The 15,782-nt window shown below is 38.9% G+C and overlaps 1 protein-coding gene and 1 long non-coding RNA gene across 2 annotated transcripts in view; both read right to left on the bottom strand.

The window, feature by feature from the left end:
* LOC119489691 (NACHT, LRR and PYD domains-containing protein 14-like) overlaps positions 1–15,782 on the bottom strand; it is a 53,023-nt gene that overhangs the window by 8,305 nt on the left and 28,936 nt on the right. The gene's annotated exons all lie outside the window — the stretch shown is intronic.
* Positions 10,518–12,993, bottom strand: LOC119489699. Its single transcript, XR_005207239.1, has 2 exons — positions 12,915–12,993; positions 10,518–10,634 (listed from the first exon to the last, which is right to left on the bottom strand). It is a non-coding gene; the product is annotated as an uncharacterized LOC119489699 (long non-coding RNA).

The raw sequence follows: 15,782 nt of genomic DNA, 5'->3' as shown, positions 1-15,782 counted from the left end.
TCCAGCAGAAGACTGGGATTAGACACATGATGTGGAGGCTCCTGGATGTCTTGATGTGTGAGATGATTCTGCTGGACAGCTCTTCATCACTTACTCTCCTCCTGAAGTACTCCTCCTTCTGGGCGTCAGCGAATCCTCGTACTTCTGTTACCCTGTCAACACATGCAGGAGGGATCTGATTGGCTGCTGCAGGTCGGGAAGTAATCCAGACGAGAGCTGAGGGAAGCAGATTCCCCTCGATGAGGTTTGTCAACAGCACGTTGACTGATGACTTCTGGGTGACATCAGACACAACCTCATTGTTGTGGAAATCCAGTGAAAGTCTGCTTTCATCCAGGCCGTCAAAGATGAACAGAACTTTACAGACAGCGAGCTTCTCTGCTGTGACCTTCTGTAATGTTGGATGGAAAACATGGAGCAGCATGAGAAGACTGTACTGCTCATCTCTGATCAAGTTCAGCTCCCTGAACGAAAGCAGAATCACCAGACTGACATCTTGGTTTTCCAAGCCCTCTGCCCAGTCCAGAGTGAACTTCTGCACTGAGAAGGTTTTTCCAACGCCAGCGACGCCATTTGTCAGAACGACTCTGATGTGTCCCTGTTGGTCAGGTAAGGCTTTAAAGATGTCGTGGCACTTGATTAGAGTGTCATGGAGGGTCTTCTTCTTGGAAGCTGTCTCAAGCTGCCTCACCTCATGTTGGGTATTAACCTCTTCACTCTGTCCCTCTGTGATGTAGAGCTCAGTGTAGATCCTGTTGAGGAGGGTTTCACTTCCTGTTTCATCAGCTCCTTCAGTCACACGTTCACATCTCCTCCTCAGACTGATCTTGTGTTCATCTACAACCTCCTGCAAACCACTATCTGCTGAAAGAGAGAAAACAAGTATAAGACAAAACAAAGAAACTTATTATTTCCAATGCCAATAGGAAAATAATCACTATAACAACAGATAAAGAAGTAAAGGTTATAAAGTCAATTCAATTTATTTTTATATAGCGTCAAATCATAACAGAAGTTATCTTAAGACTCTTTTCATATAGAGCAGGTTTAGACCGTACTCTATAATTTAGAGACCCAACAAGAGATCCCCCATGAGCATGCATCGTTATGTGACAATGGCAAGGAATAACTCCCCTTTCATCAGTGTGTCTGTCTGTCTGTGATAGAACAATGATGTTGTTGCTTTACAGAGATTAATAGTTCACCATCTTCATCTATGCAGATGGAAAACAAACATCATTCTGATTGGTTAATGCAAAGACGGAGTGATATCATAAAAACAAAACATAAAAATATAAAATGATTTCTTATGGGTTCAGATTTTCTCTCAAGGAGAACAAAGTACAAGAGTTACAGAGCAGATATGTATGGTGGAGAAGATCTTAAACGGTTGTCACAACAATAGTCAGTGTATTAAAAGAACAAGTCCTGTTTTCAGACATGAAGACATCAGCAGACCGATCTACAGTCTTACTTTGTACAGTGCTGGTCTGACTGGCTGTCTGCAGGCGAGGTCTTTTTCTGGATCTGGACATCGGCTCCTCCACAGAAGCATGACTCCTCTTCTTCTTTCTGTGGAGACATTACTTTAGAACTAAAATGATCTGTTGATTGTTGGTGAAAAATATCAAGACTTGGCCGATACTGAAGCTCAGATGGTCAAAGAGAAGAGTTAAAGTGTTGTTACTTTTCTGTTTGAATTCAGCATTCAGGCTGTAATGAAAATGTTCCTTCATTTGAACTCTTCTGCTTTAATAAACAAGAATTAGCTGCTTTTCCTATCTGACTGTCTTATTAAACATTTAGTGATCTGGCTGAAGTTAGTTTATTAAAGGGGAGCAACGGCCATTTTTAAAACATTGATATTATTCTATTCTAACAAGGAACACCAGGGCACCAGTGTTACATGCTGTGTGTCTTAGACTGCTGTTCACCTCAATATTTAGACCACTTATAACCTCAGTTCACACCTAATTAACTCATACTAAACTACACAAAGTGACTGTGAATCAGTAAACGACGTAATTTTCTCTCTTTGGCCACTTTTAAAACATTAATATTATTCTGGAGGCTATATAACATGATGGGAAAAAAACTGCAACTTGCTCATGGACACGCCAGGAAACCACAAGGTGGCAGCGGCACATTTCTCTCCTCTCCAGTCCACAGGGAGAAAACTGACTCAGACACTTTGGCAGTATAGTAATAAACTGTTGGATTAACTCTCCTTCATTCCTTTCCTCCTTCTGCTCAGTCAACTATCTCAGCTGACTGACCGAAAACTGTTTCAGCTGACTGACCGAAAACTTTCACTTTCAGGGGTCCCTCCCTGTTCTCATGTATCTGGATCACCTGGTCAGTGAGGTCTGCGCTCTCTGAGTGCCATTCTAGTTCATTTACAGGAAATCTTTGACCTTTGAGTTTATGTATGAGGGCGTGTGTGTGTTGCTCACACAAATCAGCTTTTTAACAAGGTGTGCTTATGAGAATCTCTTTTGGCTTGAACAGGTTGAATTAAAATGAGTTTTGGTCAAATGTTATCTAATTTTTATGTTTAAATCAATTGGATTAAAAACTAATGTGCTTTTTCTTTAAAATTTCTGTTTTTTTCAGACTTATATGACTAAGATTCTTCTCAGCATCTGAAAGAAAACAACTATTGTCTGTTGCATAATAAAAAATAATTTAAGCCATTTTCCTAAGTTGCAACTCTTTTTCATAATCCAAACATAGATGGTAGCCAGAATTGACACTTCTTCTCGCTCAATTAGTACAACATGAAGCTGCATTTTGAGGAATATAAATCTTTTAGCAGAACGTTTTTTTCTTCATCCTCAATGCATCATCGTCCACCAGGTCAACTTACAGTAAAAACAGTCTCTTACTTTGACTCTGAGGATCCAGGTTCATTACTGAAGTCTAGAAATTCGTCTTTGGACTGGTCACTCTTCATAGACAGACAGCTGGGTACTGGAGACTCTGCTCTCGGTCTGTACTGAACTCTGCAAACACCAAGATGATTTTATTCACATCACATGAATCCTTGATAAATTCTCTGATGTTAAAGCCATTTAATTAGCTCTAAATACACAAACTACTGTTACTGTCAATAATTAGTAGGTTTAAAAGTTTGTAGCCATCCTATTTGATTACATTACAGCTTTTCTAGGTGACTGACAGCTGTCACATATACTAAGAGCAAATGGCACAAATGATATAGCTACTGATATAGATACTGTCGACAATAAGGAGGTTTAAAAGCTTGTAGCCGTTTTCTTAGATTAGATAACATCTTTTCTAGGTGAGGCTTCAGAGTCAGTCTTCATGTTTTTCGTAGGTCTCGCGAGACCAGTGTGTCCGTGTGTGTGGAGGAGGAGCTGAGCCTCGCTCTCGATTTAACACCAACACAGAGAGCAGAGGACAGAAGCAGTGAGCCCGTAAAGGACACATAAACATAGCAGCATAGTTTTTTTCGGTTCAGTTGGCTCAGACGCTGTGAAAAAACGCTTATAATGACAGGGAAAACCCTGATTTTTATCAATTGTAGCCACATTTTGGCAAATTCCACGATACTCCACATTCTACAGTTGATTACATTTTTATTATCAAATTCAAATCACAGGGCCCTCAGAACTCATTATTTACATGTTAGCAGAGTCCCCTTTGTTCACGTTTGTTTATGTGCTAAAAGTGTGATTAAGGGTGTTTTCACACCTGTAGTCGGGTTAATTTGGTCCAGACCAAGTGAAAAAATTATACATTGTTGTAGTTCTGGTCCGAATCCTGTGCACACTGACTTTTTAAAAGTCAAATGTTATCTAATTTTTATGTTTAAATCAATTGGATTAAAAACTAATGTGCTTTTTTCTGTAATATTTCTGGGTTTTTTCAGACTTATATGACTAAGATTCTTCTCAGCATCTGAAAGAAAAAACTATTGTCTGTTGCATAATAAAAAATATTTTAAGCCATTTTCCTAAGTTGCAACTCTTTTTCATAATCCAAACATAGATGGTAGCCAGAAATGACACTTCTTCTCGCTCAATTAATACAACATGAAGCTGCATTTTGAGGAATATAAATCTTTTAGCAGAACGTTTTGTCTTCATCCTCAATGCATCATCGTCCACCAGGTCAACTTACAGTAAAAACAGTCTCTTACTTTGACTCTGAGGATCCAGGTTCATTACTGAAGTCTAGAAATTCGTCTTTGGACTGGTCACTCTTCATAGACAGACAGCTGGGTACTGGAGACTCTGCACTCAGTCTGTACTGAACTCTGCAAACATCAAGATGATTTTATTCACATCACATGAATCCTTGATAAATTCTCTGATGTTAAAGCCATTTAATTAGCTCTAAATACACAAACTACTGTTACTGTCAATAATTAGGAGGTTTAAAAGTTTTACCAGAGTTTGGTTGTTTGGTCTTCACCGGAGTTTGAATGAGCTCTCACACCAGCCCAAACAAGCCATACTAACCGGGCAAACACATCTAGATAGTTAATTTAACCGAACAGAATGGGTTATGAGTGAATGCAACCTTAGCTACCTGTTTCGCTAGCAAGGGAGTAAATAGAGAGAGAGAGAAACTCTGCAAACACCAAGATGATTTTATTCATATCACATGAATCCTTGATAAATTCTCTGATGTTAAAGCCATTTAATTAGCTCTAAATAAACAAACTACTGGTACTGTCAATAATTAGTAGGTTTGAAAGTTTGTAGCCATCCTATTTGATTACATTACAGCTTTTCTAGGTGACTGACAGCTGTCTCAGATACTAAGAGGAAGATGGCACAAATGATATAGCTACTGATATAGCTACTGTCGACAATAAGGAGGTTTAGAAGCTTGTAGCCGTTTTCTTAGATTAGATTACATCTTTTCTAGGTGAGTCTTCAGAGTCAGAGTCTTCATGTTTTTCGTAGGTCTCGCGAGACCAGTGTGTCCGTGTGTGTGGAGGAGGAGCTGAGCCTCGCTCTCGATGAAACACCAACACAGAGAGCAGAGGACAGAAGCAGTGAGCCCGTAAAGGACACCAAAACATAGCAGCATAGTTTTTTTTCGGTTCAGTTGGCTCAGACGCTGTGAAAAAACGCTTATAATGGCAGGGAAAACCCTGATTTTTATCAATTGTAGCCACATTTTGGCAAATTCCACGATACTCCACATTCTACAGTTGATTCCATTTTTATTATCAAATTCAAATCACAGGGCCCTCAGAACTCGTTATTTACATGTAAGCAGAGTCCCCTTTGTTCACGTTTGTTTATGTGCTAAAAGTGTGATTAAGGGTGTTTTCTTTTAAGGTGGACCAGAGTTTGGTTGTTTGGTCTTCACCAGAGTTTGAATGAGCTTTCACACCACCCCAAACAAACCATACTAACCGGGCATACACATCTAGGTAGTTCATTTTAACCGAACAGAATGGGTTATGAGTGAATAAAACCTTAGCGACCTGTTTCACTAGCAAGGGAGTAAATAGAGAGAGAGAAAAAAGCATAGCAAACCGTAATCTGCTCACGGGAGCAATCGATGATGATTTTCTCGTTTAGTTGGGCATAAATCACGGCTAGTTAGAAATACAACCCAAAGTTCTACCAAAGTTCAGTATTGCTTTAACTGTGATTAAAAGTTACTGGTGACCCAGACCTTTGTCCAGCGATATCTCTGTCAATTTTACTGCTAATATTATATTATACTGTATATATATAATATTCTGCAACATTTTGGAATATTTAGCGCCTATTTGGCAGCCATTTTGAAAAAAAAATTGTAATAATTATGCTCAGCCTGTGCATTAACACCACAGGCTTTAAGACATGCGCAGTGTAACTGATGACGCGTCACCCTGCCTCTTTCCTTCTGCCTGCAGAGAGAGGGACAGAGAGAGAGCGGGGAGGTAGAGGGAGGGGGGGACACCTGTAGATTCAGTATTTTTTCACATTAAACTCGGTGAAATTACAGTTGAGTTCGACCAAAGCACACTTGGTGATTATTGGAAAGAGTAACAACAACGGTTTAGGTGAGTTTCACTTTGTTTCTGTCCAGTTTGAATGAAGTGTGTACGCTGCTCCGCTATGTACAGCTGATCTCAACATGAACAAAATTACACGTGGATGATGGCGCAAGCTGAACGGAGAGGGGGGCAATCGTTTTCGGGCAGCTTGGCGGAGGTCTGCGCTCTCCGAGTGCCATTCTAGTTAATTTACAGGAAATCTTTGACCTTTGAGTTTATGTATGGGGGCGTGTGTGTTGCTCACACAAATCAGCTTTTTAACAAGGTGTGTTTATGAGAATCTCTTTTGGCCTGAACAGGTTGAATTGAAATTAGTTTTGGTCAAATGTTATCTACTTTTTTATGTTTAAATCAATTTGATTAAAAACTAATGTGCTTTTTCTGTAATATTTCTGTTTTTTTCAGACTTATATGACTAAGATTCTTCTCAGCATCTGAAAGAAAAAACTATTGTCTGTTGCATAATAAAAAATAATTTAAGCCATTTTCCTGAGTTGCAACTCTTTTTCATAATCCAAACATAGATGGTAGCCAGAATTGACACTTCTTCTCGCTCAATTAGTACAACATATAGCTGCATTTTGAGGAATATAAATCTTTTAGCACAACGATTTGTCTTCATCCTCAATGCATCATCGTCCACCAGGTCAACTTACAGTAAAAACAGTCTCTTACTTTGACTCTGAGGATCCAGGTTCATTACTGAAGTCTAGAAATTCGTCTTTGGACCGGTCACTCTTCATAGACAGACAGCTGGGTACTGGAGACTCTGCTCTCGGTCTGTACTGAACTCTGCAAACACCAAGATGATTTTATTCACATCACATGAATCCTTGATAAATTCTCTGATGTTAAAGCCATTTAATTAGCTCTAAATACACAAACTACTGTTACTGTCAATAATTAGTAGGTTTAAAAGTTTGTAGCCATCCTATTTGATTACATTACAGCTTTTCTAGGTGACTGACAGCTGTCTCAGATACTAAGAGGAAGATGGCACAAATGATATAGCTACTGATATAGATACTGTCGACAATAAGGAGGTTTAAAAGCTTGTAGCTGTTTTCTTAGATTAGATTACATCTTTTCTAGGTGAGTCTTCAGAGTCAGAGTCTTCATGTTTTTCGTAGGTCTCGCGCTACCAGTGTGTCCGTGTGTGTGGAGGAGGAGCTGAGCCTCGCTCTCGATGAAACACCAACACAGAGAGCAGAGGACAGAAGCAGTGAGCCCGTAAAGGACACCTACACATAGCAGCATAGTTTTTTTCGGTTCAGTTGGCTCAGACGCTGTGAAAAAACGCTTATAATGGCAGGGAAAACCCTGATTTTTATCAATTGTAGCCACATTTTGGCAAATTCCACGATACTCCACATTCTACAGTTGATTCCATTTTTATTATCAAATTCAAATCACAGGGCCCTCAGAACTCGTTATTTACATGTAAACAGAGTCCCCTTTGTTCACGTTTGTTTATGTGCTAAAAGTGTGATTAAGGATGTTTTCACACCTGTAGTTGGGTTCATTTGGTCCAGACCAAGTGAAAAAATTATACATTGTTGTAGTTCTGGTCCGAATCCTGTTCACACTGACTTTTTAAAAGTCAAATGTTATCTAATTTTTATGTTTAAATCAATTGGATTAAAAACTAATGTGCTTTTTTCTGTAATATTTCTGGTTTTTTTCAGACTTATATGACTAAGATTCTTCTCAGCATCTGAAAGAAAAAACTATTGTCTGTTGCATAATAAAAAATATTTTAAGCCATTTTCCTAAGTTGCAACTCTTTTTCATAATCCAAACATAGATGGTAGCCAGAAATGACACTTCTTCTCGCTCAATTAATACAACATGAAGCTGCATTTTGAGGAATATAAATCTTTTAGCAGAACGTTTTGTCTTCATCCTCAATGCATCATTTTCCACCAGGACAACTTACAGTAAAAACAGTCTCTTACTTTGACTCTGAGGATCCAGGTTCATTACTGAAGTCTAGAAATTTGTCTTTGGACTGGTCACTCTTCATAGACAGACAGCTGGGTACTGGAGACTCTGCACTCGGTCTGTACTGAACTCTGCAAACACCAAGATGATTTTATTCACATCACATGAATCCTTGATAAATTCTCTGATGTTAAAGCCATTTAATTAGCTCTAAATAAACAAACTACTGGTACTGTCAATAATTAGGAGGTTTAAAAGTTTTACCAGAGTTTGGTTGTTTGGTCTTCACCAGAGTTTGAATGAGCTCTCACACCAGCCCAAACAAGCCATACTAACCGGGCAAACACATCTAGATAGTTAATTTAACCGAACAGAATGGGTTATGAGTGAATGCAACCTTAGCTACCTGTTTCGCTAGCAAGGGAGTAAATAGAGAGAGAGAAACTCTGCAAACACCAAGATGATTTTATTCATATCACATGAATCCTTGATAAATTCTCTGATGTTAAAGCCATTTAATTAGCTCTAAATAAACAAACTACTGTTACTGTCAATAATTAGGAGGTTTGAAAGTTTGTAGCCATCCTATTTGATTACATTACAGCTTTTCTAGGTGACTGACAGCTGTCTCAGATACTAAGAGGAAGATGGCCCAAATGATATAGCTACTGATATAGCTACTGTCGACAATAAGGAGGTTTAAAAGCTTGTAGCCGTTTTCTTAGATTAGATAACATCTTTTCTAGGTGAGTCTTCAGAGTCAGAGTCTTCATGTTTTTCGTAGGTCTCGCGAGACCAGTGTGTCCGTGTGTGTGGAGGAGGAGCTGAGCCTCGCTCTCGATGAAACACCAACACAGAGAGCAGAGGACAGAAGCAGCGAGCCCGTAAAGGACACCAAAACATAGCAGCATAGTTTTTTTTCGGTTCAGTTGGCTCAGACGCTGTGAAAAAACGCTTATAATGGCAGGGAAAACCCTGATTTTTATCAATTGTAGCCACATTTTGGCAAATTCCACGATACTCCACATTCTACAGTTGATTCCATTTTTATTATCAAATTCAAATCACAGGGCCCTCAGAACTCGTTATTTACATGTAAGCAGAGTCCCCTTTGTTCACGTTTGTTTATGTGCTAAAAGTGTGATTAAGGGTGTTTTCTTTTAAGGTGGACCAGAGTTTGGTTGTTTGGTCTTCACCAGAGTTTGAATGAGCTTTCACACCACCCCAAACAAACCATACTAACCGGGCATACACATCTAGGTAGTTCATTTTAACCGAACAGAATGGGTTATGAGTGAATAAAACCTTAGCGACCTGTTTCACTAGCAAGGGAGTAAATAGAGAGAGAGAAAAAAGCATAGCAAACCGTAATCTGCTCACGGGAGCAATCGATGATGATTTTCTCGTTTAGTTGGGCATAAATCACGGCTAGTTAGAAATACAACCCAAAGTTCTACCAAAGTTCAGTATTGCTTTAACTGTGATTAAAAGTTACTGGTGACCCAGACCTTTGTCCAGCGATATCTCTGTCAATTTTACTGCTAATATTATATTATACTGTATATATATAATATTCTGCAACATTTTGGAATATTTAGCGCCTATTTGGCAGCCATTTTGAAAAAAAAATTGTAATAATTATGCTCAGCCTGTGCATTAACACCACAGGCTTTAAGACATGCGCAGTGTAACTGATGACGCGTCACCCTGCCTCTTTCCTTCTGCCTGCAGAGAGAGGGACAGAGAGAGAGCGGGGAGGTAGAGGGAGGGGGGGGACACCTGTAGATTCAGTATTTTTTCACATTAAACTCGGTGAAATTACAGTTGAGTTCGACCAAAGCACACTTGGTGATTATTGGAAAGAGTAACAACAACGGTTTAGGTGAGTTTCACTTTGTTTCTGTCCAGTTTGAATGAAGTGTGTACGCTGCTCCGCTATGTGCAGCTGATCTCAACATGAACAAAATTACACGTGGATGATGGCGCAAGCTGAACGGAGAGGGGGGCAATCGTTTTCGGGCAGCTTGGTGGAGGTCTGCGCTCTCCGAGTGCCATTCTAGTTAATTTACAGGAAATCTTTGACCTTTGAGTTTATGTATGGGGGCGTGTGTGTTGCTCACACAAATCAGCTTTTTAACAAGGTGTGTTTATGAGAATCTCTTTTGGCCTGAACAGGTTGAATTGAAATTAGTTTTGGTCAAATGTTATCTACTTTTTTATGTTTAAATCAATTTGATTAAAAACTAATGTGCTTTTTCTGTAATATTTCTGTTTTTTTCAGACTTATATGACTAAGATTCTTGTCAGCATCTGAAAGAAAAAACTATTGTCTGTTGCATAATAAAAAATAATTTAAGCCATTTTCCTGAGTTGCAACTCTTTTTCATAATCCAAACATAGATGGTAGCCAGAATTGACACTTCTTCTCGCTCAATTAGTACAACATGAAGCTGCATTTTGAGGAATATAAATCTTTAAGCACAACGATTTGTCTTCATCCTCAATGCATCATCGTCCACCAGGTCAACTTACAGTAAAAACAGTCTCTTACTTTGACTCTGAGGATCCAGGTTCATTACTGAAGTCTAGAAATTCGTCTTTGGACTGGTCACTCTTCATAGACAGACAGCTGGGTACTGGAGACTCTGCACTCGGTCTGTACTGAACTCTGCAAACACCAAGATGATTTTATTCACATCACATAATCTTTGATAAATTCTCTGATGTTAAAGCCATTTAATTAGCTCTAAATACACAAACTACTGTTACTGTCAATAATTAGTAGGTTTAAAAGTTTGTAGCCATCCTATTTGATTACATTACAGCTTTTCTAGGTGACTGACAGCTGTCTCAGATACTAAGAGGAAGATGGCACAAATGATATAGCTACTGATATAGATACTGTCGACAATAAGGAGGTTTAAAAGCTTGTAGCTGTTTTCTTAGATTAGATAACATCTTTTCTAGGTGAGGCTTCAGAGTCAGAGTCTTCATGTTTTTCGTAGGTCTCGCGCTACCAGTGTGTCCGTGTGTGTGGAGGAGGAGCTGAGCCTCGCTCTCGATGAAACACCAACACAGAGAGCAGAGGACAGAAGCAGTGAGCCGGTAAAGGACACCTACACATAGCAGCATAGTTTTTTTTCGGTTCAGTTGGCTCAGACGCTGTGAAAAAACGCTTATAATGGCAGGGAAAACCCTGATTTTTATCAATTGTAGCCACATTTTGGCAAATTCCACGATACTCCACATTCTACAGTTGATTCCATTTTTATTATCAAATTCAAATCACAGGGCCCTCAGAACTCATTATTTACATGTTAGCAGAGTCCCCTTTGTTCATGTTTGTCTATGTGCTAAAAGTGTGATTAAGGATGTTTTCACACCTGTAGTCGGGTTAATTTGGTCCGGAACGAGTGAAAAAATTATACATTGTTGTAGTTCTGGTCCGAATCCTGTGCACACTGACTTTTTACAAACAAACCAGAGAAGTAAACATGAAGTTATAAAGACTGACATGAAGTTATAGAGACTGAAAGGTAACTGATTGTAATCAGTTCATCATCAGGACCCACGTGGGGAAATCAAATTCTGTGACTGACAGAAGTTTATGCAGCACTTTAATGCTTCTGATGTGCATATTTGTGTTCTTTGATTAATAAATACTAATAATAAACATTAATATCTTATTAGACTGCAAATCGACCACATGTTATGATGAATAATAGTAGAGACAGGACTGTACAAAAGCCCCTTTGCACGCTTTCATATGATTGGTGCGAATGCATAGTGCAAATGTCGGGGAGCGCACGGATACGTGCATGAGGCGTATTACTGTGAGATCGCTGTCAAACTTTTTAATGGAGTTCATGATCTGACAAAGTACACAGAGTCGAATACAAGCACAGCAGTTTTAACAGCTGGCGTGCTTCTATACATCACTTCCTGAACAGATTTCACCATCAGCAGATTAATTTATTAGTAGTTTAGCTTTTGAAATCATGCTAAAATCACATATCTGCTGGTGGTTGGTGCGCTTGCTTTCACACCAGAAACAAAATGCACCAGAGTTCGCTTGGAAGCGGACCGAGACCCAACTTTTAAGGTGGACCAGAGTTTGGTTGTTTGGTCTTCACCAGAGTTTGAATGAGCTTTCACACCACCCCAAACAAGCCATACTAACCAGGCAAATAGACCTGAGTTCATTTTAACCCAACAGAATGGGTCATGAGTGAATGCAACCTTAGCAACCTGTTGAATTAAAATGAGTTTTGGTCAAATGTTATCTCAAACTGCAACTTGCTCATGGACACGCATATTGCGAGGGCTCGCCTGGAAACCACAAGGTGGCAGCGGCACATTTCTCTCCTCTACAGTCCACAGGGAGAAAACGGACTCAGACACTTTGGCAGTAAAGTAATAAAATGTTGGATTAACACTCCTTCATTCCTTTCCCCCTTTTGCTCTGTCAACTGTCTCAGCTGACTGACTGAACACTTTCACTTTCACTTTCAGAGTTCCCTCCCTATTCTCATGTACCTGGATCACCTAGTCAGTGTGGCTCCTCCCCTCTCTATTTACAGGAAATCTTTGACTTATGAGAATCTCTTTTGGCTTGAACAGGTCTTTGACCTTTGAGTTTATGTATGAGGGCGTGTGTGTGTTGCTCACACAAATCAGCATTTTAACAAGGTGTTTTTATGAGAATCTCTTTTGGCTTGAACAGGTTGAATTAAAATGAGTTTTGGTCAAATGTTATCTAACTTTTATGTTTAAATTAACTTGATTAAAAACTAATGTGCTTTTCCTGTAATTTTTTTTTTCAGATTTATATGACTAAGATTCTTCTCAGCATCTGAAAGAAACATACATCTTTTAGCAGAACGATTTGTCTTCATCCTCAATGCATAATTTTCCACCAGGACAGCTTACAGTAAAAACAGTCTCTTACTTTGACTCTGAGGATCCAGGTTCATTACTGAAGTCTAGAAATTCATCTTTGGACTGGTCACTCTTCATAGACAAACAGCCAGACTCTGCTCTGTCCTCCTTTTCCTCCACACAATCACTCATCTTCTTATCTGAAGTCAGTCTGAGAGGTAAAAACAGGAATGCTGACTGTGAGATAAGATCATTTAAACTTTAAATGATCAAACTTGTTTCCTTTAAATTTTAAAGGAAACAAGTTTGCACAAGAGTCACAGGCAAGACTGAGAGAACAGGAAGTAACACACGCACACACACACAGTATACCGTATAATAAAACCATCCAGAACTCCACCTGGTCAGTTCTCTTTAAATCTCTGCTTGTTTTCTTGGTTTACAGCAGGTTTAACGAGTATTATTCAGCCAGTCATGACTTCGTGTTCACAGATGAATCAAACTGTTGAGTTCATTCTAACATGTCTTTCCTCTACAGTCCACAGGTAGGAAACAGACTCAGACACTTTGACAGAGAAATAATAAAATGTTGGATTAAAACTCACCCTGCTTCAGCCTTCAGTATTCATCCTTCTGCTCCGTTGACTATAAATAGAGTCTTTGAACACTTTAAGAGTCACGGTTCCCGATCTGTTTGTGTACGTGCATCAGCTGCTAAGTGTTGCTCCTCCTCTCCATTTACAGGAAGTCAGCTGAGTTTGTGTGAGTGTGTGTGTGTGTGTGTGTGTGTGTGTGTGTGTGTGTGTACTTGTTTTCATGACAAATGAGGACAATTTTATGATAGCACAGCTTCAATATCAGGACACTCGAAAAAATGAGGACATTTTTGGCGTCCTCTCACCAGAGTCTTCTAGAGCGTCCGTAGCATTAAAATCAGGTCAGATTTTTTATGCTAAATGCAGTACTTTTGAAGGTTTCTGGACAATATTTGTTATTGTTTTGTGCTGTTAATTGATTTACAATAATAAATATATACATACATTAGCATAACGCAGCATATTTGTCCACTCTCATGTTGTATTGATGCGTATTAAATACTTGACAAATCTCCCTTTAAGGTACATTTTGAACAGATAAAAAATGTGCGTTTAATCTCGATTAAATATTTTAATTGACTGACAGCCCTAATTTTTACACACAAAACATATGAAGAGTTTATAAAATCTGACGATTTGTTAATAAAAGTACAGCTGAAACCATTAATCATTTAGTCGACTGACAGAAAGTTAATGTGAAACTGTTCTTTCTCCATCTCTGCAGCAACAATCTGATGTTAAAGAAGTCAGAAATCAAACATGTTTACACTCAAAGTTCTTCTTTAAATTAAATCTGTATGTGTGTGTGTGTGTGTTCACCTCTGTAGAGCACCGACAGCATGAACAGTTTGTCGCACTCCTGAAATTGTTGGTCAGGTAGATCTAATGGAAGGGCCTGGAAGAGATAACAATCTCGACAAATATTCATTTTAACAGATTCAAATCAATATCAAAAACTAAGAGGGATGAGGTCGCATATCCTAATTTCTTCCCTAATCGTTTGATTTAAGAGGGAGGAAATTATTGGAAAACAATTTTGTAAATTTTTAGAGCATTCCGTTAATAACCAGAGAGAGAACCATATTGTTTCAGAAGTAAGAATAACTGTAAAAGTGAATGTTACCGGTTGGACAAGAATACTAATACATTGTCAACAAATAAGGACATCTTTTGCTCTCCTCCCTTCATATCTATCCCTTTTTAATATTTTTATTTTGAAAAATCCTCCGGAGTGACACGGTGGTGCAGTGGTTGCCACCTCACAGTAAGAGGGTCGCACGGTGACACTGTGATCCGCCAGCCATGTTGAGATCAGTTGAGGAAATACCAAGCACTGCCCACCAGCCGGAGCAAACTTCCTCATTTTACAGCTAAACACTGCACTACAAGATGTTTCTCAAAACATTTGAGGAGAGAAATAGGCATTACAGTAACAGAATATTGATTCATATTTGATCAGCGCTCCCTAGTTTGATTATTTGATTGGCATTTGCGAGTGGTTGACAACTGCCTGTTGAATGAACAGCCAATAGGAACGCTCTCTCTCTGAAATGAGCTGTGATTGGTCAAAGTCTCCCGTCACGGGCTAGATTTTTTTAAGCCTGAAAACAGAGCCATGAGGAGGTGCAGAAGTCTAGTTTTCTCTCAGAACACTTGAATTACAATATGATTAAAGGTTATTATGGAATTGTTGCCCAATGATGCCAAAAACATTCTGCCTACTGAAGCTTTAACAGACGTTCATTTGGCTCTGTGACTACCTCCACTGCCGGCTTAGCGAGGGAGAAATACACTTTACGGCCCCACTGACGTGTCGTCACCATAACAACTATAAGGAATCACCATTTTCTTTTGCACTACTCAAATGACCACGGCAAACAGTTTAATGTCCATTCTAATCCTATTTCTATTATTTCAACAAACATAAATTGCTAAGTCAAAAGTGCTAGTAGCCTGTTTTCTAACACCACAGCCTCCTTGCTTGCCGAACCGGAAGTCCCTCTGTTGGTTGATTTTCCTTTGGGATTGTTTTTAAAACTTATAACAGTTATGAGAGAGACAAAGAATTAAAGACAATTAAAATATCAATCATCTTGGTTATTCAGTAATAGCTCATTAAATATGCAAATTTTTATGAAAATCAACTTATTAAATCTCTTTCCCCCAAAATCCAACCTGACAGATTTGTGATCTTTACTAGAATTTAAAAATAAAGTCCAGTAAGTTTGAACAACAATTTGGCTTCACAGCATGACTTGGTAAAGACTGACCCTGTGAGTGGTGGACAAAAGCATGATTTATGATAATAACTGAAACAGTGTTAAGAGACAAAGCATGTGAGC

This window comes from Sebastes umbrosus, chromosome 6, assembly GCF_015220745.1.
Source record: "Sebastes umbrosus isolate fSebUmb1 chromosome 6, fSebUmb1.pri, whole genome shotgun sequence".
NCBI classification, from domain to species: Eukaryota; Metazoa; Chordata; class Actinopteri; order Perciformes; family Sebastidae; genus Sebastes; species Sebastes umbrosus.
The sequence above is the reverse complement of the archived record's forward strand: the minus strand, read 5'-3'. Positions and strand labels throughout refer to the sequence as shown.